General features: G+C 41.8%; 1 protein-coding gene across 1 annotated transcript in view; it reads left to right on the forward strand.

Moving 5' to 3' along the window:
* FTO (FTO alpha-ketoglutarate dependent dioxygenase) overlaps positions 1-27077 on the forward strand; it is a 431926-nt gene that overhangs the window by 381603 nt on the left and 23246 nt on the right. Inside the window, exons 26-29 of the mRNA XM_065028667.1 lie at positions 12495-12564; positions 16888-17009; positions 22599-22700; positions 24814-24900. The gene's annotated coding sequence lies outside the window, so the exon portion shown is untranslated. The remainder of the gene's footprint in view (positions 1-12494; positions 12565-16887; positions 17010-22598; positions 22701-24813; positions 24901-27077) is intronic.

Consider the following 27077-nt stretch of genomic DNA (forward strand, 5'->3'; position numbering starts at 1 on the left):
TTTTTCCTATTACATGTTAATCAAAATTCGAATTACCAGGTTCAGCTACTAATGCAGAGATCCTTGGTGAGAAGTTTTGCTCTCTTAGATGAAATATTGTTTGCTGCTGATCGCTTTCCATCTTTCTGAGCTCCGTGGCTGCTGTTAGTACATCTGATGCACCACTGCTTTTCTCTGTGGGCCTTATTAGAGCTCACTTGATCATAGCATCCCTTTTCCTGGATCACCGTGCTGCTTGGAGTAGAGCAGGACAAGCCCCTGTTTTTTAGATTTCCTGTGACAAGTCATCTTCTCCAGCCACAAACCAGGGCCCAGGCTGCCTGTGGATACAGTACAGGAAGGACAGGCACACGCTTGGTTCAGAGGAGCAGTCACCGTAGGAGGGGGTGCCTCCCCCTTTCCCCTGCTTTTGTCTTTTTTGTCATTTATTCTTGTTCTAACATCAGTTGTCCCAGTGAGGGGGCTTTCTTCAATCAAGGGCCAAGTCCTGGGTTGAGTATTAAAAGAGGCAGGTTTTGTAATTCATTGGAATTCAGTGTTCAGAAATATCTCCCATATGGAAGAAAAAGGTCAGTAAGAATATAATGAAGAGGGGCATGAGGCTAGAGAAACTTAGAAACAGACCTGCAGACTAAGCATTTGGCAGTTGGTTCATATCTTTTTTTAAAAAATTAATTTGAACTACTAAACTCCTGGGTTCAGTCCTGTTCATAGCCTGTATGAGTACGGAGGAGCGTAAATGAAGCCAATGGAGTTATGCTGAGTTTAGATCAATGTTAAACATCTCAGGTAGTGCATCTATTTAATGAACTTATTATACAATTCCTTTGTGAAAAGATTTTCAGTGATTTCTCCTAAAAGAAAAAAAAAACAGTTATTCCATTATACTCTTGTTCTGATAATTTTAGCTCTCTTTTCTCTCATTCATATTTTTTAAAAATTCTATAAACCCTATTGTGTGCTTCAAAGGTGTAGCCAGAGTTCCAAACTCGTACAGATTATCCTACTTAACTATCTACCTCCCATGAAAGGGCAGCCCCTCTGGGCTGGGCTGTGGCACACGGGATCAGAGACACTGGCTCCGTACAATGTTCTGGGTACGGAAAGTGAGAAAATATCTTATACTAGAGGAGTTCAGCAGAGAGAATGGAGCTCCTGTTGTGGGAATTACTATGTGCACTAGCTCTGGTCAAAAGTGCCATTAAATCCTTACCGCTCAAGATGATCTTCAATGATGTGTTAAATTCAAAGCTTTCTAAATTGAGAAGTTTTGCTTTTGGTTTAAAACTTGTTAGACCCGAGGGTTTTTTTCTTCTATGCTGTAAAAAAACCCATGCAAGCTATTTTTGATAGAATGATATAAACTGTGGATCCTTCAATTTGCTGCTTGAACAGCAACAGTTTTACAACCTTGTTTAGCAAGCTTTTCTTGGTATGTCTTCCCTAAAGAGGACTTCTCCCACTATCTGAGATGATTTTACCAAATGCTGCCCAGGGACTCATTCTTCTTGTCTCATTGTATTTGTGTGGCCTATACAAATATAGGTGATTCATATTCTGCAAAATCAAAGAATACAGATTACAGACAAAGGATCTGAATCTGTAAATCTGTCTATTTCTTGTTTCAAAAGTGGGTTTTAGGGGAATTGGTGTCTAGTGGCTCCTGTCGATGTTACCTGGCCTCTGAGTGCTCAGGGTCATGATTAGAGAGGAGCTGTACTTCTGTCCCTGCCCTCGTCTCAGTATCTCCTTTCAGGTATCAGATGTACCTTCACCCCTGGACATGGGTTTCCATTCGTGTCAGATCAGGTCCTGGCCTGTCTGCTTGAGTTCATTCTGCCAGAAGTTTTCTTCAAGAGTTTGTCACCAGCCGTACATGGTGATTAGGCATCCCTCCATCCTAAAACCCATTTTGCCTTTGATTTAACAGAAGCTGGAGAAAATGTTAGAACATCAAACATTTCATGTGTGTCTTTTTTTGATGACTGGCCACTTCTCCCTCTATGGTGATCCAGGCAGGCCTTTGTTGAACTCTTCATGTGTTACAGGTCTCAGACCACCTCTCATCAAAGAAGAGCTACTCTGGCTGAAGGGAAGCTTTCTCATTTGGGTTCCTTTCTCTCACTCTGCAGAGAAGTGAGTTATCTTGCCTCATTTAGTATTGTCCTGTTCATTTTTACAGATTTACAGTTAAAATCAAACAACAAGTATCCCAATAGCCATGTCAATATTCAATATTTTTGACAGTTGAGAGACAAACCAAGGCGTTCTACTGAGCATTTCTGGAAAACATAGATCTGGGGCATCTTAAGCCCAGCTTCTCCCAAATCAGTAGCTGTTTCTGAAAAATCAGCTGTGCATTTCTAGCTTCATTTTAGCCTTGCTGAGTGTTAAATATTAGTCTCTCTCAAAGACAGGGTGTCGGAGGTAGACAAGTATCTTTGTATAGCCATCTCAGGAAGCAATCACCACACCTTTCAAAAACTCCTTGGCAAAGTGCGTGTTAGCATAAAGTGCTGGATATTTCAGAAGGTGTAGTCAAGAAGAGCATAGGACTGAATTACACACCTGGTATTTAGAGAACTATACAGGAGGCCAACGGGAGGAAAGACAGGACAACAACAGAGGACTTAAAATCCATTAGATGCAGAAGGAAGAGCAATGGGGATGATGGAGAACAGCACAGGCTCCATTCATATCTTAGGATGATCTGTCGAAGGCATGATATCGCTAAAGGACCCACTCTAAGTCTTTTTGATCCTTTGGTCCATGTGCCTATAAATAAAACCAGAAGTGAGGCCTGTGATGCTGTGTGGAGAAGAGTAAACTTGGTGTGCCAGATCTGCATCCTGAATCTTCTAAGGTGAACAGGGCGATATTGTTCCTATAATTTGTCATCTGTAGTTTGGATTGAGAATAATTCACTTTCTAAGGGTTTGCTGTTTTAAAAGTGACAACAATCATAGAACATAGAAGAGCTTCAGATTACAGGATTCTACAGAAGAGCTTTGGCTGGCTGGTGTTTTACACAGACTAATATAGATTTCCTTGGGGATTTAAAAAAATCACCTTTAAGGCAAAGGACATTAAATGACTGAGGTTTTCCCTGTAGCTCCCGTTCACTTGTCTTAGGTCTCCTGTGTAAAAACTACCCTACCTAATTCTCAATTGGTTGGAAATCCTCTGGACCCAAAGCTTTTTTCTTTTTTTTTTTTTTTTTCCTAATCTCCTACCACTATAAGAAGTGTGGACTTGGGAACTTTATTTAAAATTAAGTTAAAATCCTGTCTCTTAGTTGGGGGCTACATTCTGTATATGATCTATCTTGTTGCATGTACGTCTGTGAAGCCGACTGTGAGCGGGTGCCTGGCCCCTGCTGCGTATCAGTAATTCTATACGGTGATGCGAGCTGTATCGTGTATCCCAGCTGGTATTTCAGCCTCCTCTTAATGTCTGAGGAGTTTTAATTGGACAAAAAGCCAATTTCAAGTTTGATAATTTCAGTTTACTGGAATCGATGCTGAACACAGAGTACAGTGGGGTTTGTGCCTGTGTATTCAACGAGGGGGTAACATATTTTCCTATGTTAAAAATGGACATTTTCCACATCCTCATACACAAACTAGATAAAATGTGTGAGCTAACCTTCAACCTCTTCAGCTTGTCTCCTGTTTCTGTGTCGAGGCTCTGCTCCTCTGAAGTGTAGAGGAAGAGCTGTCCATGTTAATGAAGCCTTCCAGGACATTGGCATGGTGTGGAATGATGTAGGTACATTCACATTTAAAGCCAGAGTCTATCTCTCAATGTGTTAAAACTGCGCCTTGTCCTGTATTCTCACTCAGATGAAGGAACCGGAGTTCAGCTGGCACTGGACTCTACTATTTTGGCTGATAAGGTTTAGTGTAAACAAATGCAGGTCTGTGAATTATCTGGCATGAGGATCAGTTTGGGGTGCTGGCTTCCTATAGCCTTAATCTAGTTGGCCTAAATGATTTATAAACTGGCAACATGATAAATGTTGTTTTAAGTGGACAAATCACATTGAAGAGGTGTAACTTTCTGTCAGTATGTAACATGACCGCTTCTCTTAGGGGAAGAATAACAATCGCAAAGAGCAGTAAGGGTAACAGGATCACAAATAGTCATATTCCTTCTCTACAGTGTAAATCATTAGAAGGGCACTTCCTTCTTTCATCTTTGTGTGTCCTTCTTTGTCCTTTTATTTTTTCCTTTTTTGGTGCTATTTTCTAGCACCTTCATATCATTTTGGAAAGCTAAACCCTCTGCTTGATTTGTGCTGCAGTTTCTTCATAAATCTATGAAGCTTGCCTCCATCAAGCTGTATTTTCCATTAAAATATGGTTCCCAGATGATTTCCAATACTATGAAAAACATGTAGCCATAAGTCTTTCACTGATTGTTTATTATCTGTTTAGGTGCTCCTCAGGATTTTGACAGCTAGGACTTGTATCATATGTAATGTAATAAAAGTGGATGTCTTCAGCACAACAGGGATAGCTGGCCTCTCACTTCTGCCTGCCTGGGCTGTATTTGTTTTCTGTGGGTTTGTGTTTATTTTATTTTGTTTTATTTTTTAATTTTTATTTTAACATGGAAATTCAGGTCTGCTTCAGGTCAGGTCAGTTTAAGCTTCATATTTTCTTTGCTATATAGAGGAATAAAAAACCCAAAAGAAAGTCCAAACAAAACACAACAAAAGCTTTCCTGTTATAAACAGCGCAGGAAGCAGTAGCAACAAAGCTGATATTTACTCTGGTGGAGGAGTAGATTTACTTCAGCGGGCTTCCAGCACGGACACACTGTTCCACCTCTGATTGCAGGAAACGTGGCAGCACATTCTGTGTGTCTGTCTTGGAAACGTGTAACAAGTATGTTGTGGGATGCAATGGGTAAAGTGCCTCACAGTTGCTGCAAGAGGTTAATGCTTTAAGCTACTACTTTGTGGTAAAGTTTGAAAACTGAGGAATTGGTTAATAATGTCTATCTGTGGGCAAAAGGGAAGCTCTTTTGCAGGCAAAATTCCCTCTGGCCTTAAAGGGAACTTTGCATTAGGATTACAGGATCAGCCCATATGTAAGCAGTCGTTACCTAGTAGCACACAGAAAGGCTGGGCAAGGAATAAAACCTCACCCGAACTCAAACACCATACTGCGAGTTCAGTTCATCAAGTCTCTGTGTGCCACCTCTCTTACCAAAAGAGACGTTGCATTTTCCTGGTGTGTGTGATGCTTAGAGAGAAAACCCACAGCCAGCCTGGCAGGGGGCTCGGGAAGAGTTTTGCTTTAGAAAGTCTGACAGGAATGACCCCATCACTGAGGGAAGGGAAGGAGGAGACTCTCCTGAAGGTCAGTTAGGAGATGAGAAACGTGCTAGCATGTATTTGCTAACCCTACGGTTAGTATCATGTCTTGCCTCATCGTTTCCCCATCAGTGGAACAGGAAAGTATTGATTATTATTGTAAATCTGTGAAGGACTCAGAGGGAAAATAATGAATAATTATTAGGAAGATTTGTAATTTAAAGCTTGGCTTTATAACAAGCAAACATAATGTTTTGCTCTGGCCAGGAAAACTACACAGCTTGGATTCCAGTGCCTTTATAATATGGGATGTCCTCTCCCTGCCCTGCTAAGAGATGTCCTTCCCAACGGTATTCATGCAGTGGTTGAGTTGGTATAACCTTGGGTATGCATTGTATCTTCTCCAGTTGGACCTCAGAACTGGTTGTCCAATGAGAAACTACAGTTTCATAAATGCTTGGTAAAGCACTTAATTGTGAAAATAACTAGTTTACCTCACAACATCAATTTGAAAAATTACTCATTAATATTTGAGGTGCAGCCGCCTTCCCTGGAGGACAGAACTACTGATCTCATCTGTACCTAAAACCTTGGCTTTGTTTGCCAGCAGGCGTGTCTGATCTGCAAATAAAATTTGGCTCACCGTCTCCGTTTCCTTATAAACACCCTTGACTGCACCTTTGGCAGAACACATGATAATTAAAGAGTTGTGGCTTATACTGTGCAGGCTGAGCAGAGCTGGCAGGGAAGAGTTCAGATGACTAGTGTGCCACACTGAAATATTATGTTTCTTTCTATTTTCCAGTGGCATTTACTAGCAAAATAAAGTTGAAACTCTCAAAGAGCTAAGTGAGCTTAAAATGTTGGTGTTTGAGGTTTCTTTCTTATTATTTGCTTAATATACCATTATTTAAACCTAAATTATCAATGCAACTGGCAGACAAATACATAAACAGAGCACAGGGATTTGAAAGAGCTGAGGTCTGAATCAGGACCACCTCCTGAAAAATACTCTCTTTACCTACATGAGTTTTAAAGCATCCAGATCTCATTTAAATATACTAAATGTATGAGATGGTTTGAATTCACCAGAGGCAGTTAACAGCAGAGTTCCACCAATACAAACCCCATTGATAGATGCACCAGACATCTTTTCAGCATTTGAGATTATACTTGCTAAAAACTGAAATAACTTCAACTGCTGCAAAACACTTTTTTTAGTAGTTTTTTTAACATATTTTGTTTTCAAAACAAAATTGTGTTGGATCTTTGTTTTCACTGGATGCTGGCCATCACTAGCTAAGTAATTCCACATGGGCACCTCTCGTTTCCTTAATGTTTAGCTTCTATATTGCTTTTAGTCTACGGAATTGTCACTCTCTACCCTCATTCTTGACTGTAGGGATTTCATCTTCTGAGACTCAGCCCTCCTTTTGTTCACAACGTCCAGGGAATGTTCTGAAGCACACCAGAGAAATTGAACTGGGATGTCCTGAGACTTTACAAACCTGTGCATGAAATGTACAAAGGTTCTTCATTCCCACAGATGACTGGCTTCCAAATTTAGTCCCAATGTGTTTTTTTCATCCTTAGTTTATAATTTTGGCACTGATTCATTCCTGAAATGAAAACCTCTTAAAGAGCAAAGGCTGATGCAGATAAAACCCTCTGGGTTATGATCCATTCATTTGGAGCCAAATGGCCCGCTCATTAATGTCATTTGCCTTATGACCAATTACTAGATATTTCCTTATTAAGCAGAAAATCACCTTAGCCCGGTGTTGTAAACTAGCTTAATAGCGCTTCACCTTCTTACGCATCATAGCAGTTGGAAAAAGAACATTGGGAACATAGGGTTCATTTACTGGCCATTTCAGCATTTGAGAGGGTCATTTTATTTTATTCTACTTTAATTTATTTTACTTTATTTTCAAATAGAAGTGGATAATCAGAATATTTGTCTTATCTCAGTATGGACATTATAACTGGAAGATGTTAGAGCCTTAGCTCTTTAGCATCTAAAAGGATATTATTCCCGAATGTCTTGGTGCTGCTGTTTTTGGGGTTACAAGATTGAACCCACCAGCCTGGGAGAAAGAAAAGGCTTTAATTCACCTGTTATCTTTTTTCAAGACAGGCCTACAAGCTCCATTTCCACCTGTCACAGTGCACTAGTCTTTCTCAGCTGTGGGCTTCTGGTTATACCTGAAGGACCACACGGGTTTTGAGGCTGCCTGCTTCATCCAACTTTCAACACCCACATTACACTGGTCTTTTGTCAAATAACGTCCTGTGGTCTTATGGTCTGTGCTGCTCTTCTTGGCTGTTCTGGGAAGCTGTCATTCTCAGCTTTCCCAACCCCAGGACATTTATTCCCATTTACAGAGAAGGATAATTGCTCTGTACGTTGGGTGTTTGCATGCAGCAATCAGTACATATTTACTAAATATACATATTCACAAATTTAGACAACAGCCTTCTTTTCCTAGTTGAGCAAACTACGTGCTTTTAACCTCCTGTCCTAGAATACATTCTTCATGCCCCTGAAGCTCCTAGTCTCCTTTTTTGTGCCTATTTCAGTTTTAATTTGCCTTAATTCTGATACCTGAGGTGGGGAGATCTATACTGAATGCTCCGGGCCCACGCGGTACAGAAAATTGCCCCATCCTCCCGGGCCTGACATGCCTTGACTCGTGTTCTAGGATTGTGTTTCACTTCTTCGTGGCCACGTCACCAAGCTTGCTTTCCATCTTGAGGATGACAAATATGGTCAGGTCATCCCCTGTTGCTGCCAGCTGAGATGTTCATACTTCATTGCAAAGTTATTACTGCTACTAGTCCCTAAAATCAGTCACTATTTACACTGTTATTTTTTTACCAGGAGGTCTCTATGGCTGGTTATGAGCATGAACGCAGCTACTTCCAGATAAGTGTGGACCTTTCCCAGTAGCGGGTTATAGCTAATATACTCTCACAGTGGCTTTAAAAGAATCCGATGCTCTGGACTAATCTATCTGATGGAATAAGATGAGTTTCAACTACTAAACCCTCCCTCCTGAGGCCAAATGCTTTAAAGTAAGATCTGATGCAGATCCTTATCCTAGGACTGTCAATAATGTCTGCAGAGCACGTCACCTCTTTTTCCTTTCAAATGTAGTTTATTCATTTACTGATGTTTCCAAGTCAGCCAGAGGTTAATATACAATATTGTGTAAATTGGGTGGAGCTGATTTAATTAATAAATGGCACAGAGTTTAGTTAAAAATTTACATTAGTATTGCCAGTGAGAGCAAGTGGAAGTCATAACTAGGACCCTGCTTCCCATGCACACACACAGAAATGAAGAATTTGAATTTGGTTATAAATTTCCCAAAGATTAAAGTGGAGATTCTCTTTTTGTGTGTCTTCTGACTCTGGAGCTTTCATGTTTGAGGCTTTTCTCCACTAGTATGAGCCTTAACAGAAACCTCCTTTGTTTAAATGTTAATTGAGATTCTCATGTAAACTCACTTGGCTACGGGTCTTGCAGCTTTTTAAAATTAAACCAACAAAATCCAGGAAGATGCAGTGAAAAATAATGAATTATTACTTTTTTATTTTCCCTAAAAATATGATCTTTGCATAGGTAGACCTGGAAAATATTTCTCTCTATTTCTTCTGTGACTAAAACTAGTTTCTCAGCTGGTGATGCTTCTGGGCAACGTGTGAAGTGCTGCACAGGAAGAAGTTGGCACCAAATGTTTGAAATGTAGGTTGGATGATGTGAAGGGGTTCATGCACATGGGCACAACCACCAACACGCAGTTGGGACTCCAGAGCTGGGTTTACTACAGGACATGAGGCCTGAATTGTGGCAGCACTGTGGTTTCCATTGTCCAGAATCACAGGCTTTTGCGTTCCTTGTTCTATTTATGAAAATTATTTGATGCTGTGAATAATTCAGGGAACTTCAATACTGTATTTTTAATCTTGCATTTTGTTTTGCTTTTGAACACATTCATTTTCAAACTTGTGGTTTTCAAATGACAACAACTGTCATTTCGCTCAGGCATAACTCATTAAGGAAAGTCTCAGGACACTTCATATTTTTTGGTTCGTATGTAGAAATTCCCTGTCAAGAACAATAACATTTTCTGATGTGAGTTCCTGAGTTTGCGAACTTGGAATGTGTTTTCTGTGGGTCCTCATCATTTTTCATGCTAGGGTGAACATTCCTGGTTTGCTCTTTGAATGTTTGGTATAGCAAACACAAAAAAAGAGGTGAAAAGTTAATAAGTATAAAAATGGCAAGGAATGTTACCAGAAATTTCCAAGTATTTGCCCAGCACTGCAACACATCCTCTGCTTTTGCCTGAGTGATTGGTCTTACTTTAAACATTCACATTTGAGCAGCTGGATTCATTATTGAACCAACTATCAAGAACCAAGGGATATGGCCTTTATCAAATTTAATAAGCCTTTGAGAATTGCAGAAAGAATACACTTGTCTTTAAAGATCAGCCTGTTCCAATGAAAACTAAACAGAAACTCAGATCAAATTCTTGCTTGCAGATACATTACAAATGCTAGCTGTTCAGTGTTGTGCAATAGAAATTAGTAATTTTAACATAGCGTTGTATTTCTTTTGATGACCTACAATGTTAATTCTCACTCTTTTTTTTCTTTTTTTTTGTTTTTCTTTTCCTTTGATATGGAGATCAGAATCTGGCCTATATGTTGTAATATGGTAAGAGAGGTATACAAATACAAGCATGTCTAAATACGTGGATACAAGTCAGGCTATTAATTCAGAGAGCCTTGCCACATTTATTAATGTTCTATGTTATGAGATTAAAGCTATAACATAGAGTTACGTGAATTACAAACAACTCTTTAGCAAGTCATATATTAACCGTAATAATTTTTAAAGGGTGGAGTGTAATTTATTGAACATTGTAAGAAAAAAAATCAAGTAAATGAGTTAGCTCAGGGGTGGGGTGGCAGCAAACTGCTTGTGGAGACTCTTACTCCCTGAGGTGATGGAGGTTAAATGCATTACAGAGCTTATAGGCTTGCTCCCTGGAGAGAAAGGGGGCCAGACGTTTCTAGCTGACATGTCAAGGACACCACACATTTGCCCTCCTGACTAATGGTGAGATACTGAGCTGATAGCAAGGTTGTGGTGGCAATTTTCAGGGAGAGAAATGGAACACAATAGGTGGCTCCTAATTAGAGAGGAGGGCAATGTGCTGGAACAATCTTTGCATTTCAGAGGTCCACTAGCTGAGGGCAGAGTGAGCCTGAGACCACTAATGCAAACTTGGAATATTAGGAAAGCATTAATGGCCAAGAAGGCATTTGAGGTAGAGTTTCCACAGACAAGAATTTTCCAGTTTAACCTTCATAAGGAAAGCTTGCACACCAAACTCAGGCCTGGTCCTGCACCACTGAAACCACTGTTGTTCCAGCAACTGGTTAAACAGAGGAGTTTTTTCCTGAGTCTCCATTCTACATCACTGACTTAAGAGTGGTGGGACAGATATGTAGACTCAGGAGGGAGGGGTATGCTACAGTGATGGAGGAGGGATATGCACATGAAAGAAGATGCCTGAGGAGTAGTGGGATTAGTGTGTGAAGGAGAGAAGGCTCTAAGGAGATCAGAGTGTAACAGTGATAAAGGGAGGACTTGGAGCAGGCACATGGAAGGGGCACCAGGAAGGGAGAGCCCTACTCAATCCTGGTGTCACAACTCAACCTGAAAGTTATTTCACATTAAATTTGGGAATTCCAGACTCATAAAACAAACAAACAAAAAAACAAACAGCACTTGTGTGGTGGAAATGGACATCTTCCTGCTAGCAGATGCTGTACAGCAACATATTAATAAGGTTTGGACCTGGAGAAACACAGCAAACCAAAGCTGTGATTTCTACTTGCAGAGCTATTTTACTGCAGCTATTTTAAGTCTCATCAGAAAGTGATGTGTTTCTCTTAATATCCTTCTAACATAATTCTTCATGGAAGTCCCAGTTACAGAGAGGTTTACATAGGTAAGCAGAAATGCTCAGAATATGGAACATGCTTTAGGAGAGCAATATTGCTTCTTTATTAAAAATCTCTTGACAAGTCTTAGACATTGTCCTGAAGAGCTTGATAAGAAAATGAGGACATAATAGATAATGTGAGAAAAAGGAGGACTTAAAGAAGAGCAACACTGTTCCAAGGAGCAGTATTTTTGGCTGCAATGAGACAGACCTTCTAACGGAGGAAGTGAGAAAGTGAAGGTGTGGGGTTTACGTGTTGGCTAGAACTGGTTTTGAGCTTAGCTGCTTGCTAGCAATGATGTGCAAAATGTTGCAACAGATCACACCGAAAGTTAGGTGGAAGGAAATGCTGCATTGATTCAGGTACATGACACACAGCAACAAGAAGCAGATACCTGCTGCTCCTGACAGGCTCCTGCCTTTCCAGCTACCTCTCTCACCCAACAAGCCTCACTAACACACCCTGCCTTAATCCTTTGTGGGGAGCTTTGGGGCTTGGTGCAAGAGAAGACCTTTAGCAGAAGGAGGGAGGGTTGTTTGGAGAATGAAATCCAGTAAACTCCAACCTCGGAGTGAACCTGCTGGGGCTGATCTGCTGCCAGCCCCTGGGAACAAAACTGGAGCCCTCAGTTCCTGCATCCCAACAGCTCCTGCAGCCTGGAGGGTTCACACCACTCGATCTGGCACCTCTTCCCATGTCAGAACAAGGCACTGTGTGCGCGATTTCAACATGCTGCTGGTTTTGTTCTAACTGCCAAGAAACACTAGTTGTGTTATTATGAAATGATTGAGGAGTATTTGCTCATACAAATTATTTGTTTTAAGAGTTCAGTAATTAAATGTCAACATAGAGTGTTGGTATCTGAAAAGCTCTCGGGTGAAAGCCCTGCTCTAACTTGAAACTATAATAAGCTGTTTCTCTTCTCTCAAAACAGATTTGTTCAAAACACCCTATTCAGTAGAATACATCTCGCCGTAACATGCACGATCTTTGGCCTTCAAGGGCACCCTTGTGCAAAGGGTGTGTTGCATTAATTTGTTCAGCCAATTTAGGGTGTGCGGCATTAATTTGTTTGGCCAATTTGTTTAGAATCTGGCAGAGGCACCCAGTGCAATGTCTGTGCGTAATGCCTGTGTCATCTCTACACCAGATCTCAAGAGCGAGAGATTTACTGTGTGATGCCTGGCCACACCTGGAGTCCGTGCTCAGGAGAAATAAAGGTAGGGACCCAAGAGACAAGGTGCTTGCTGAGGGTGAGGAGGGAGATGCTTTTTGTACTTTGAACAACTGATTTCCACAGGCAGTGCCTGAGATGTGGGAGTTGGTTATGGCATGATTGCCATTCCCTGCTGTCGCCTGGGACACAGCAGGTGACAATCATACCTGCAGGACACCCTGCTTCACCTCAGTGGAAAGCCATGCACAATTCGATATGAAATGACAACATTTTGGTGGAATAGTGTGTCGTTCAGTGCGGATTGTTAACACTGTGCCTGTTGAGCTTTTGATTTTCATAGAAATAATTTATTTTAATTGTGTATAATTTTGTATGTTGCTTCTCTCTTGTTTCCTGCAATGCCCAAGATGAACGGTAATGTACTTTCAAAAATATTCCTTTGGAAGGACCAGGTAATTATAATTAAAAGTTACAAAAGTAGCCAAGTTCTTATTTAAAAGTAAACAACCATTGTTCAAAATATGAGCACCCATGGGCTTCAACAGAAGCTTCCAGATATCCAGCACTAGGCTTGAATTGTTGATGAAAATCCTTGTCCCAGCAAGGGCTGGGATTAGAGCTGATGGGAAAAACTGTACTGCTTTCTATTTTCCATTAAAATTTATTTTTCAGGAAAGACTGCAATATCAGCTAGCTTTATTCAGAATTTAGGCTAAATGTCCTGAAACTTGTGCTGTCATTCTGGGAACACATCTGTATCCTGAGAAATCCAGTGAGGGCATAGACATCACAGCAGAGCTTTTCCGTAAGTCAGATTTTTCGCCCTGGGTGTTTACACTGCTGAATTTAACAGAGTAGGGAAGTGCAAGACAGGGTCCCAGGCCTAGGTGAGTATTCATCTAGACCTTCATGTACACACGTATTTTGTGAGCTGCTGTCAAATAATGGAGTAGGGTGAGAATTCTGTCAAGCTTGTTAAAAGTCCTTCCACAGGGCATCAGGAAAACATGTACAGAGTTACCAGGCTGGCTCACCAGGCACCTGGGAGTGAGGTCTCAGGGAGATGCTGGAGACTGGATCATCGGCTTTCCATGCTCTGTGTGAAATACAGAAAAAAGCAGGTGTGCAGAAATGCTCCTGTTTCCCAGAATAAGGCTGTGCGTTCCAGAGCGTGTTAAGGATGCTAACGAGTGACCTACAGTGAGCTATACACTGTGCAATCTAAAGCCAAAGGCTTTATGTCAGGCTTAGAGATTTTGAATGGTAACACACTTTTCAAAGAGCCTCAAAGTAATTAGCCTTTCGCTCCAAGCTGACACACATACACTTTTAATATCGGGAATAAGGAGAAAGACCAAGGCTTCTAACCTCAAATCCATCGCAGCTTAGGCACTTTCACCTCGCCGGTTTTGTTATGACAGCTCTTTGTTTGGCTGATGGTGAGTGGTGTTTTGAATAGAAGTGCTTTTGCTGCGTGCTTTGCTACCTTCCCGTAATAAGGGAGGACTTGGAGGTTATGCAGCAAGGTGCTAATTGACATTAACACTCAAGACAGGAAATGCTGACACAATTTAAAATTAACATCCTGTCAATATACTGCTGACCTGTGTTAAATGTGTGCTTTGTCAAACTTTCAGAATTAGATTTTAATACAGAAACATTGTAATGCTGGGAGTATTGCTGGTCTTGAGAAAACTAAATTTAATACGGTGAGAAGTCACCCAACCGTTTTCCATTTTACCTTACCTTACTTCAAAGAGAAAAAGTTAAATTTTGCCCTAAAAGGTCAAATATATATAAAGAAGTCTGAGAGCTAAAAATTACACCATATTTTTTCACGATCAATTACTAAAAGAATCTGTCCTTCAGTTCTCAGTTTATTTTAGATGTTGCCTTACCAATAACAATGATACCTGAAAATCCATTTTATGAAAGTTGGTAGCAGATACATGGCATCTTGCACCAAACCTGGCTGTTGTGGTAAACTACCTATAAATTAAAATGAAAACAGGCTGACAGAAAAAAAAACAACCAAACATACAGCAATGGACCATAAAAGTGGCTCCTTTGCAAGTGCAGTATTGATTCCTTAGCAAAGCAGCTATGAGGATATTTCCACTTCTTAGTGAGTCCTAGAGGAACTGGAGAAGGGAAAATGGTGTCATGTCACTAGTTCTCCAGAAAAATAATCACCAGGTGATGTGGTGGTATTTATTAATTATCATTAAAAGGTACACAAGTAACCTTAAAGCACAATGTACCTCTGGGATGATGCTGTACTTTTTCCTTTGTTTATGGTTGGTAGTACCTAATTTCATACATAAACTGTCCTATTGACTGCTTGTGTGTGAAGCTCTGGGGGTGCTTGCACGGTGAGTTACACACTGTTTTGTGGCTTTGAAGAAACAAATGGCGCTGTTCACTGTCAAGCAAGTCGAAGGCTTTGCTTTGGAAGGAGGAAGACAAGAGTCAGAATAAAGCCAAATAAGAGAAACAGAGCACACCTGGGTGCGGTCTGGTCTGTGGAGGAGGCTGTTTGCTGAACATTAATCAGACATTGTCCCAGGCATTAGGAACAGCACAAAAAAAAAAAGGCATGAAGCCAGGAAAAGGTGATGAGGAGAAAGGACGGATTCAGAGGAGAAGACCGGACTGCATGGAAGGAGCAAGAGGTGGAGCGAGATAGTTTGAAATGAGAGCTGTAGGCAGGGGCGGCCCTGCACAGGCTCGGGGAGTGGGGAAATGTTTCAGGAAGGTGGTGCAAGCTACATATCACTCCTGGCAAACTTTCTCTAAGAAAACAGTAAGTGGGTGGCCCGTTGCTATATGCGCTTCCCACCGACGGTTCCTGGGAGCAGGCCAACGTTGTGTGTTGCAGTTAAAGTTACAGCAGGACTAGAGAAATCTTGGCTGTAGCCCTGGTTCTGCAAATTGTTTGCACGGGGCTTCTATTGCCGCTAACAACCTGGTGCTCCAGAAGGCGGCCGCTTTGAATCGTGCTTTTGAAACGAGGGAAGGTGCTCCATGGGGAGACACTGTGCTGCTGGAAACTAATTCTTTAAGCTTCCACATTAGGTGAAAATTCTCTAAAGCAACAGCCACTGGGCAATCTTATCCCATGCTACAAGGTACTAGTTGTGCTGGGGCAGAAGAAAATGAAAATTGTGAATGAAACATACATTAGAGACTTGGACATTTTCTCTGAAATTGTTTGGTGAAGGACTCAGTGCAAAATAACATCAAATGGGCTGTGTTTTGCTCTTTCTAGGAAAAAAATAAAGGATTCTTATTTCCCATTTTTCTTGTTCAAAACCAGCAAATTCTTAGTAATGAACTCTACTGTCATGGTGACACTGTGCTGTTGGGGAGAAAAAAAATTGCCTTCCACTACAAAATGTTTACATTGGCTGCTGAGGTTTCTCCTGATTTCCTCTGTTGGGAATGAATAATTAAGAAGTGAACTGAGAGGTGAAAAAGGCCTCTATGTGTTTAAGTCTAATGTCACAGCTTTTCAAGGACAAAGCTTTTAGTACATTAGAAAGGTTTCTCTGTCAAGCAAATGAATTCAATAGCTAAGCAAGACGCCGAGAAGAGGAGTCAAACAAAGCCGAGAATTCCCAGTAGGAAGCTTTTAGTATGCACTTACGACAGGTATTGCATGAAATGGATGCAGAGCACACATATGTGGGACACGCAGGCAACACACATAAGGTGTTAATAGTCTAAGCTGATGCCAAGGAAGAAAAAGAGCAGACAGGGTCAGCTACTGTTTCCTGAGCTAAATTTTTCTTTTCTTATGGTGGTCAGAGCCAGGGGTAGTTTTACAATGTGCAAAACATGCACTCGTAATTAAAATGAAACTCACACTGACAGAGGAAGGGGATGGTGAATGTTGACCTCACGTGCTGCATCTGTAGAGCATTTGGGGACACATTCTTTCAGTAGAAGTGATGTTGACTTTTGATATTCTTTTCTAATAAAAGGTGAGCAGGAATAAAGTTATGTGTTAATTTGTATGTGCTGCATGAAGCCATTTCTTGGGAGAAGCCAGTGCTGATGGTACATTAGTATAGAGAACTACCCCTATATACCTTTTCATTTTCCATCCTTCTGTTTAAAAACAGGGATGTTGCTGCTAATTGTAAACAGTGGAAATTAAAACAGTAAATAGGAGAAAGAAAAAAATTATAGAGGTTTTCATTGTCTGTTCTGCTTGTTTTCTGCTGGTAGGCTTTTCAACACTGTTCACATTCAGGTGGGTTCCCAGTGTACCTTACTAACACATCTCCCCAAGTTTGGCTTGTAAATCTACCCTTTTGAAGTAAGACTTGGAATACGAGCTACAGAAAACTTTGTCCATTTTCAGATGCACCTTGGCCGATACAGGTGGGCCTACAAAGAGTGCGGAATTTGTGTGTCAGAACCACTGTGCCACAGACCATCCTGTATGGCTGCTTGTAGGAATGTGGAGGCTCCAATCCTCAGCTGGTGAGTCTTGGCTTGAGCTGTGCTCTTCTGCTTGCCCCAGGGAAAAAATCTCCCCCCTGCTCTTTTAAATTTAAGATTCATGCAGAGGACAGAAAAGTCCTCCCTGCTCGCAGCCCTCCTAGGCTTTTTAATCTCCTGTACTAACCAAAGAATCAACAAGTATATAATCTTCATCGCAATGAGATAAGATCCTTCAAGAGGCAGAGCACTCTGCCTTCCAACAAACTCATGCATAAAAGGTTAATTTAGAGTGTGCAGATATCTGTGCATGTTGAGCGATTGGAGAGCTGGAGGGATTCTTTTTATTCCTCCCATTCTCTTAGTGTTGGCTGGTGAGGGCAGGTTGAACGTATGACTTTACATTACGGAGCACCTCTCCATCACCCAGGCCTTTTGTCAATTCACCAAATGTGACAATTACAGCATTTCAGAGATGAGACTTTCTAATCCTATTACTCATTCATCAACCTACGGATGATAGCAGAAGCCAGATCGAACAGTGCCAAAAGAGCAGTGAGGAGCCTTCTCCAGTGCTGTGAAACTAGGCTTAGCTCAGGCACAATAGGTGTGTAATTTAAGGTTTTGTTGAGCTGAAATCCAATCACATACTTGACTGGTAGATCACAGAAAGACACAGACAAAAAGAATGAGATAATTCTACCTCACACAAACACTTGAATCCGGCTTTGACTTAATAACAAGTGTGTGATCAACCTTACAGAGTTTCTCTTTTTTTTTAATTTGAACTTAGAGATGGGATGGCACTGAAATACTTTTCCTACTAGGGTATCAGCCAGTAATATTAAAAAAAAAAAAACACCAGAAGGAAATGGAAGAACTTGCTTAGACAAATAAATGGGAAAAATGCAGATGTTCATTATATGAACAGTAATATGAAAATTTAACTTCTGGGCTTAGCACAGTGCTGTCTTTTCAGCATGTGGCACCCATTGCTCTCCTGAGGATGGAGGAGATCTAGCACAAATACAAGGAGAACAAAGCTAAAAAAGTTAAACCTCAGCTATAGAAGGAAAATGTATACTGTGAACCTTGCTTCTCTCTCTTGCAACTAAACCACTCCTTTTACTTTGTCCTGTTTCAGGCAGGTGGAAGAGGAGAGGTGGAGCTCTGGTGGGAGCTGCTGGTGGGTGTCACTGCAGGGCACAGCCATGTTCAGGGAGGGGAACAAGTGGGGAAAAACGGGGGCTGAACCTCTGTCTTCTGGGGAAACAAGAAAGAGGATACTCTAGGTGTTTGAAGAGGCAGCTTTTCATTAGATGGTGTAGTATTTAGATTCAGTCTTGTAAAAGAGAGAGTTCAACACAGATTGCGTTAGTGGTGGCCTTTATATATTAACAAAAGAAAGTGTTGGGCATGTAAGTTAAAAGCTTTGGTAGGAAAAGTCTCTGCAGTAGGAACATTCACGTTTCTGACCATCGCCATCATCAGTGCTGTTCTTCCATACGCTGTAGCAGTCCAGCTTCTGCAGCCATGTGGAAGTCCTCTGTGAAGACCCAACTTCAAAAAACACATTTCCATAGTTGTGGTGTCCATCTCAAGCTCTTTGAACTAACAAGTTCAGTAGGGTTAACAGCGCATGAAATTAGGTACTATCTTGTAGGTGTCATGAGCTGGACACTGAGAAATATGGAGACGTCAAACTAGAGGAGGCATTAAAAACATGAGTACAAACCCACTGCTGGGAAAAATCACAAAAAGGTTTAATGACTCGGGTCTGGCAGAGCAGCAAGTGTTCTAATATAGTAGGGTGGTGTTTTGTTTTGTTTTTGAAGTCTGCAGATCAAGAAATGCCTGCAAGCCACAATTTGATAGGTAAGGCTTTAAATACCTTCCATCCAGTGACACGACCATTGGGTCACTAACGTGCAGTGGGTGCAGCGGCAGCCCGTGAACATGGGCAGGGTGCATATGAAGCCAGTTGTCAGAGCTAATCTGCAGCAACAGCTAACACTTGCACTGTCCTTGTGCCAAGACAAGGGAGCCAAGCCCTGGTATCAGTCGTGCAGTGACCAGGGAAAAAAAACAACAAACCAAGAAGCTCAGAGAGATAAAAAGGAAGGGGAATCCTGGGGTCAAAGAGTTAAAGTGAAGTTTGAAGCTTGGCATTAGTCACAAGAGACCAAAATCCAAACAATGTTTTGCTAAAGAAAAAGTAAATAAATTACCAATTTGCAAGATATTAGACTACAAAGCATACAGAAACAACATCAATGAAAATATTATTTTTTTTCAATAAGTGAGTTAGCGGAGCAAAATCCAACAACAATGAAACTCATATTCAAACATGGCAGAGAGATATTTTCAATGGTTCATAGGGATATGAGGAGATTGAGGTTATGTTCCAAACAGAGGGGAAAAAAGAAGATATCAACAACACAGTATAATCTGAGAAGCTCAAAAGGATTCCAATGTGGTTTCCAAACTGCAGAGATCTCATAAACATTGAGATTTCATTCAGCAATATAAACTCTGACATTTGACCAGCCAGTTGCCTTGGGGGCATTAGCTAAAATAGCCTCAGCTTTAAAAATGAAATATGAACTTCTGAAGACTTTGGTAGTTGCTTTCTGGTGACACTGAGACAACCAATATGAATAGTGGCTGCTGGATGGATCAGTATCCCTAGTTTAGGAAGAGGCTGTGGATTTTGGCTGTGTTTAGCCAGAGATACCCTCTCTTCTAAACCCATTCCTTCCCTTTGGCTTGCAGTTGTAGGTAGCTCAGCTGTCTTTCACCCACACGAAGACAGGTGTAGTTTTCACCACCCTTTTTGCCTGTCAAGCAGCCAAACAACGTGGTGGTTAATGGTGCGTAGCAGAGTTGGTGCCTGGGGGGGCGGTGCCGCTCCATGGGTGTTGTGATCACCTGGCTGATCCACAGAGGCTGGATCCTTCCCTGTCTTGGGCAAGGGGCACAGACATCACTGTCCTCTGTCACATTCAAGGGAGGAGGCATCAGGTATTTGCCCTCCCACCTGGCATGTGGGTTTTATAATTCCTTTTTCTGGTAGAATATAGTTTGAGTTCTTTTGTACTGTGAGCCTTAGCCTGTGAGTGGCACCCACTGCAGAGCAGACTCTGTGGGTGTGCCACAGTCACCAGAACAAACGTAGTTGTCAGTGGTCTTGTGGGAGCTCTGAGATGTCGCCCACCCCACAATGAATAGGGAGAGGAAGGAGGAAACTGTGGTCAGCACTATCTGTATAGGTACATCTGCTGATGACCTGTGCTTTGTCAGGTGTAAATGTATGCACAGTTCAGTACTTCAGCAAGTGCTTTCCCTTTATAGACACACATGCACACTGCTGCAGTGTTTTTAATAGGTATGTCCTTTTTGTGATGTTATACAGCTCCAAAATCCTACCCAGATTAACAGTGAAAAAAGAAACGCTTTTTTTTTGCCGCTGACTTCTTGACGTCCTGGAGGAACAAGAATGGTGTTGGGTTTAGTTTGTTTTAGACTATCCAGGTGAGCATCCACTCACCTGTGTAAGCCCCTGACCTATCTCACCTTTAGCTACTGAATCAACTGCTGGGACAGCCATGTGATTTCCCTGCTTTCATCTGATATAATAAAGACAATGAGCTAAACCATCTTACGGGTCACGCTGTCTTCCTGGCCATGAAGTAACTTGGTTTGTGTGTTTCCAATACAAGGAGGACATAAGGACTTGTTTGGTAATATTGTCAATATGGTCCCTTAAACTCCACGGGCTCATTTTCTGCCCCCCCCAGCCTTCAGTGTTGCAGGTCTCTGCTGACTTTGGCAGGATGGCACGTGAGGAGGAGAGTAAGCTGGGTAAATCACCCATGAACTGCTTGGCTGTGCTGGGTGGCTGTGGCCAGGGGCTGCTTGCGGGGGTGACCTCTGTGAGAAGACACCAGGGGCTGTCTCCACAATGGACCCGCCATAGGGAGCAGCTGAGACCATCAGCAGAGCTGGTGACATCTCTGTGAAAATGTGTTTAAGAAAGAGCACAATGCTGCACAGTGAGGAAAAAAGTGTGAGATACAGCTCTGCAAGCACCAGAGATGAAGGAAAAGGACTAGGTGCTCCAGATGATAGAGCAGGTGTTTCTCTGCAGCCCATGGGGGACTATGTCAGAGCAAACGTCCACAGTGCAGCCCATGGAGGACCCCATGATGGAGCAGGTGAATGTTCCCTGAAGGAAATGCAGCCCATGCAGGTCCAACAGAGGAGCAGGTTCTCCTGGCATGAGCTGTAGCCTCTGTGGAGAACCCACACAGGAGCAGACTTGTCCTGAAGTACTGCAGCCCATGGAAGGATCCACACTGGAGCAAGGGACACGTGTGGAGGAAGGAATGACAGAGAGGAGCTGTTATGGGCTGGCTGCCACCCCCTGCTCCCCATTCCCTCTGCGTCGCTTGGGTGAGATAGAGGAGCTGGGAATGAAGGAGTGAAATTGAACCTGGGAAAAAGGGGTGGCATAGAGGAAGGTGTTTTAGTATTTGTTTCTCATTGTCCAAATCTATTTTAATTGGCAATCGATTACATTAATTTTCCCTAAGTCCAGCCTGTTTTGTCTGTGACAATAATCAGTAAGTGATCTTCCTGTCTTTATTGTAACCCATGAGCTTTTCCATCTTATTTTCTCCTCCTGTGTTGTTGAGGAGGGAGAATGAGCGAGCAGCTGGGTGGGCACCTGGCCAAGGTCAGCTCATCACAACAATGTATGAGTTTCAGTAGGAAAAGAGATCTGATGTTGAGTTGTATAACTTTAACCAAGAAGCATAAATTAAGTATTCTTATGTCTACCTGGAGTGTGCAGAGTGTTCAGTTCTGGCACTCTCCAGACATTAAGGTGGAGTATGTGTCATAATGCAACAAATTTGATCCTTCCCTAACTTCTCAAATCAAAGCAGCCAGGACAAACACCACTTTTCCCCCCTTGCCTCCCTTAGCACTGCCCAGCCCTTTGCAAACTTCTGGAAGTAGCGGCAGCTCCAGCCACCTCACCAAATCCTGCTCTCTGCCTCTAAACCTCCACTTCCTTCAAGGGCCAGGGGAGGTTGTTTTTGCATTACTCTTCTTTTTGTCTTCATGCTCTTTCCCTTGGTTCCTTGTCAAACTCTAAGAAAAGCTCTTTGGGACCACAGAACTAGGCTTGAGTTTGGCCTCAAAGAAATTTAAGTCCCATGTTCCTGTCTCTGTAGATACCAGAGCATTGCTGTAAAGTGTCAGGCTCTGCGTTGGTTGGTAACTAACAGCAGCAACACTTAACGAAGTTGAGTGAGGATGATGTTTAAGCATTTCTCATCCTAAGGAGCTACTGTGGCAGCTGTGGAAGGCTCCTACAGTCTGGGTGTGATCTGAATAACCTCTCTCACTATGGTTCACATTAAAAATTTTGATTATCTGTCAGACTGCTGCTCCCCTTCTCTTGAGCTATCAGAGTTGCAACACTCTGTAGAAGTCATTTACTTGCCAGCGGTACCGTTAGCCCTTTGTGAACGATTAAGCTGAGGTCGGAGGTTGCAATATATCAAATTTGCAGACCGTATTAAATTTTATTTTTACTGAAAGGAACTTTTTGTCTCTTTTTATCAGGAGGAAAATTAAGCTGTGAACTGGAATTCCATCAGGCTGTCTACTGTGAAGCCCTGTGGCTTTAGCAAAGGGGCAGCAGTGGTCAGAAATGACATTCAAGAGGTAAATTTATTTCTTTTTTATTAAAAAGGATAAGTTATGACCTGTACAGTATATCTTAAAGAAGGAGGGAAGTTAACACGATACACTGTATTTTCCCATTGCTTTCAAAAAGGCTGATATTGCAGTGTACAGAGTTCTGGATGGGAGGGAAGGGGGTGCTGAGCTCCCACTGAAGTTGGGGATACGGATGTGCCCCCCTCCCCGCCTGCTCCACTGGCAGCAGCCTCTGCTCCTGGTTATCAGATGAAATGTGGGAGGTTCTCTTCTCCTCTGAAAAGGCTATGGAAGTGTGAGATAAATATTCTGCCTGTCTAATTATAAATGGACAAGGGCTTCAGGACAGGCTTTTGGAAAAGATTTTCTATTTGATTCCAGAGTTGAAAGTTTCTTGAGGTAAGATTTTTAAAACCTTTGAAAACACATCTTCAGTGTGGGCTTCTTATCTCACCAAAACCACTTGGAGGTTTGCCACTAATTTCTGGGAACTGCATCACTTTGAAAAGTTCTGTTCAGATTTACTAGCTTTGTGAATTTTTGCCATTCTAAAGAATCAACATATATTTAATAAATGGAAATAATTTCATTATAAAACCAAACTACAGTGAAACCCTGTCACTCCCTGCTTTACAGAGGGCAGACATTTTGGGTTCTAAACACCAAGTGAGAAATTCCCAGATGTGCTGGATATCTGGTCAGCACCCAGCCAGGCTGACGCTGCCTTTCACCTCTCTGGGGCTGTATTCTGCATTTTGCAGGAAGGATTGTCTTTTGGACCTAGGCATGCATGTATATGCTTGTTCTCTTCATAGGGGTATGAGATGCCCCTTTCTGTCCTGCAAATACATCAAAATACATGTGTGAGCCTCAGTAACTCGCATGCTGACCTTGTCGCTGTTTGTACGCAGCTGGCCAGCTGTGATTTACACACGGACATGTTTGATTTTGTGTGCAGTGATGATATCAAATTAGGCTGCAAGGATCCAATGACCTTTTCATTTTTCTGTAAGCTTAAAGGTTTGCCCAGCTATATTTGACGTGTATTTCTCCTCCCCTCTTTGCTGCACAGTGTTACGTTTCACTCATCCATATCTCCTGTATTTCCACCTGAAAGAAGGTGGAATTTCAACAGCAAGAAAAGGGATTCTATTGTGCTCTGTGTAATTTGAAAAACACCCTGTGAGATGAGTTGTGCAATTTTAATATTCACTGTCTCCAATGTAGACAATACAGTAGACCATAGTAGGAAAGGCTGATTAGCAGATCTCTGAAGATAGTTTTTTCAACTTGGCACATTACTTGGTGATAAGCGAGTAAAACAGTTTCTCAAGACCTGAATCTTTGGTACTCAAAAATGCATTTTAATGGCTGTGTGGGAAGCCGCCTTCAGTAAACACAAACACAGTAGCTCATGAGCCACACACAGAGAGAACTTACTTGCTTTATAGGTCTTAGGCCTCACCAGTGAGCAGCTAAGACCAAGGGAGTTCTGTTTCTGTCTCCAGCTCTAAATGAAAGACTGGTTGAGAAGGGAGAGGGGAAGGGGAGCATGCAATCAGTCCAGAAAGTGAATGGTAATGTTTTAATTACAATTTTATTGTTATTCTTCCTATTTGGCTGTTTAGGGTTATGTAGTTTGCATATTCGTTCATTTAATTCTCACAGAGGTTTTGTTGTTGGTGTTTTCGTTTGGCAAAAGTTTCTTTCCAAAAAGAGAACAAAATTGTCATTAACAAGCTATAAGGGAAAGAAATAATAATAATAATAGTCCAAAAAAGCTGTTTTCCCCGTACTCAAAGATTTCTGCAAGGTAGAGATAGATGGTAGTTATCATTTTGGTGAAATAGAGATATGAAGATTTTTTTGTAGACAAGTGCAAGCGAAATTATGAAACTTAGCCAAATATAAAACTCCTCTAACCATCACCCAATGCAACCAAAGCAAACTGATAATTTTTATAAAGGCTGCGGTAATTGCTAGTTCCCTTCTTCAAACAAAGTTTTCCAGGGAATTCCTTCTGTTAAAAGCTTCAGTGTAATGCAGCGCTACATACTGTGTTAATTTCTTTCCCATAGAAGACACGTATTCACAGTATTTTTTGTTTGTTTCTTTTTAGCAAATAATGTTTAACTCATAGCAGACTTCCAGCTCTGGTGAAAAAGAGAAGATGCTTTTGCCCCACACAACCTTTGCATCTGAGGAAGTAAGTTGATCTCCTCATAGAAACACTATCAAAACTACAACCTCTTGACTAATTCTTCATGTCCTGTCAAGAATTTTTCTGATTATATGGACACTTCTCGGGGTATTGGTGTCAGTATAGACTAGACTTGTAAGATCTTGCTGAGACAGTGGCCAAAGCTTCAGCCTCGTCCACCTCCACAGCTGCTTGGAGAGGAACTGGGATTCCAGCTCTTGCTCTGAGTTCAGGACAGTGTTAGAGGTTCTTTCTTCAAGCCAAAGCCAACCTCAGGTGGGTGTTCTTGGGAGATGCACATGTACTGGAGCAGACCAGGTCACTGCATGAGCACAGGCCAGGGCTTGGAAAATGGGCTTAAAGTTGATTTGAGGAACATTTTCTGTCATTGTAGAGTTAGTCATAACAGTCATTTTAGCCAGTAGTGCTCTGATGGCTTCTCAGAACGATGGTGTTCTGGGCACCTTCTGCACATGACCAGGGAGTAGGCGAGGCCACTGCAGACCCCGGTCATGTAAGCTGTCTCCAGCTGTCACTGGAGATACTGAAAAGCAAGTGCCCATCACAGGTATTTCCTGCTGCCATCAGGTGATGTGTGGTGACTAAAAGGCTTGCCAAGGATGAGACAAGAACAGGCTGAAACAGCCAATATTTAATGAGTGTATCCTGAGTTTTTTTCAGAGTAATTTCCATAGTTATACCTACTATATTTTAATATGGCTTGCCCATCTACTCTTTTTCCCTAGCCTATGCTGTCTCCAGGCCTGAGAACTTTGTCTTTCCATTGTGTTCTGTCTCCCAGGCATAGTATAATGACAAACCAATTCCTTGCTTCCTAGTTAATGAATAGTCTCTAGTTTTTTTCAGGCAGGAGTGTTAAAGAAAGCTTAGCTTTTAGCTATTAAAAAATATTCAGTGATATTTATGACAGATTTTCCACTTCTTCTTTCCTGCTGAACATAATCTTCAAGATCATTAAAGGGAAATTCTGAGATTTTCCATGCTCAGTGCTAATGTAGCACTTGTTTCATAATGAAGCTTGAAATGGTGGGGTTTTTGCTCTGCACACTATTAATGCTAAAGTCCACATCCTTATCTGATAGAAAACACCAAGAGCTCCACTGAAGTAAGTGAAGTCGGGATAATTTGCATCGGTTGAGGATGTGGCCCTATATCTGGTTGACATTATCATGCCTGCTACAGTGTGGGCACCAGCTGGGGTGCTGCTTCATTCCTGTGTGGGGTAGGAAGGGCCTCAGTGGGGGAGAATGAAAGTGGAGAATGGCCATCGCTAGCACGAGTTAGGAATGAGCTGCTTGAAGTATAAGAGGATTGAAATAAAAAGGAAAACTCACCGTAACATAGTGAGACGCAACAGAAAGGACGTGAACTTAGGGAGGTTGCTCCGCTTCATGTTACCCCGGAGGGATTAGTGCCCAGAACAACTCCCCCAGCCCACATCTGTGATCAGGGGTGGGAAACTTCTCCCATGCCCTGGGGTGTGCAGGTCAAACTGAATTGCTTAGGGGCTGTACCTCAAAGCCATATGGAGGCTTTAACTACTACTGTGCAAAAGGCTCTGTTTCTCAGGTGGAGCTGGCAGGAACCAGTTCTTCAGCAGCTGCGTTGGCTTTCTATTTGCATTTGGATGAAAACCAAGATGTTGCCTTTTTCTTTTTTTTTTCCCCCTCTCTGACTTTCAATATAACTATCTCTACTGCCGTACTTCTTAAACATTGATGGTGTTTGCAGTGCTGTTGAGACCTGATTCTGGGCTTTCATTTCACGACACTTGTGTCATAATCCACTGGAGGAGTCTTGCTAGAGGCACGGTCTCCCCTCCAGACCCAGGGAGAACCCCTCTTGTCTCTGTGGCACAATACAAACATCTGGGGTTGTAATTTTGTCCAAATTATTGAAATAGCTGTAAAATACAGTATGCATTTTCAGTAGGTTGAACTGTTCCTTGAGCTGAATGAAAAGATCCTAGACAGCAGAAGAAACAATGTTTTACTCAACATTATTTTTCCCCCAAATACATTTTTACAGTAGCCTTTCATCAGTAATCCTCAAGAAAATAAAACCTTGTAAATACTTGATCCAGTTGCTGTTAAAATAAGAACAAAATTCCTATTGAATTGAATAAGATCAGACTGGGGCTCCAAGTGAAGGTCAACACAATT

The sequence above is a fragment of the Columba livia genome, chromosome 13 (assembly GCF_036013475.1).
Source record: "Columba livia isolate bColLiv1 breed racing homer chromosome 13, bColLiv1.pat.W.v2, whole genome shotgun sequence".
Classification (NCBI taxonomy): Eukaryota; Metazoa; Chordata; class Aves; order Columbiformes; family Columbidae; genus Columba; species Columba livia.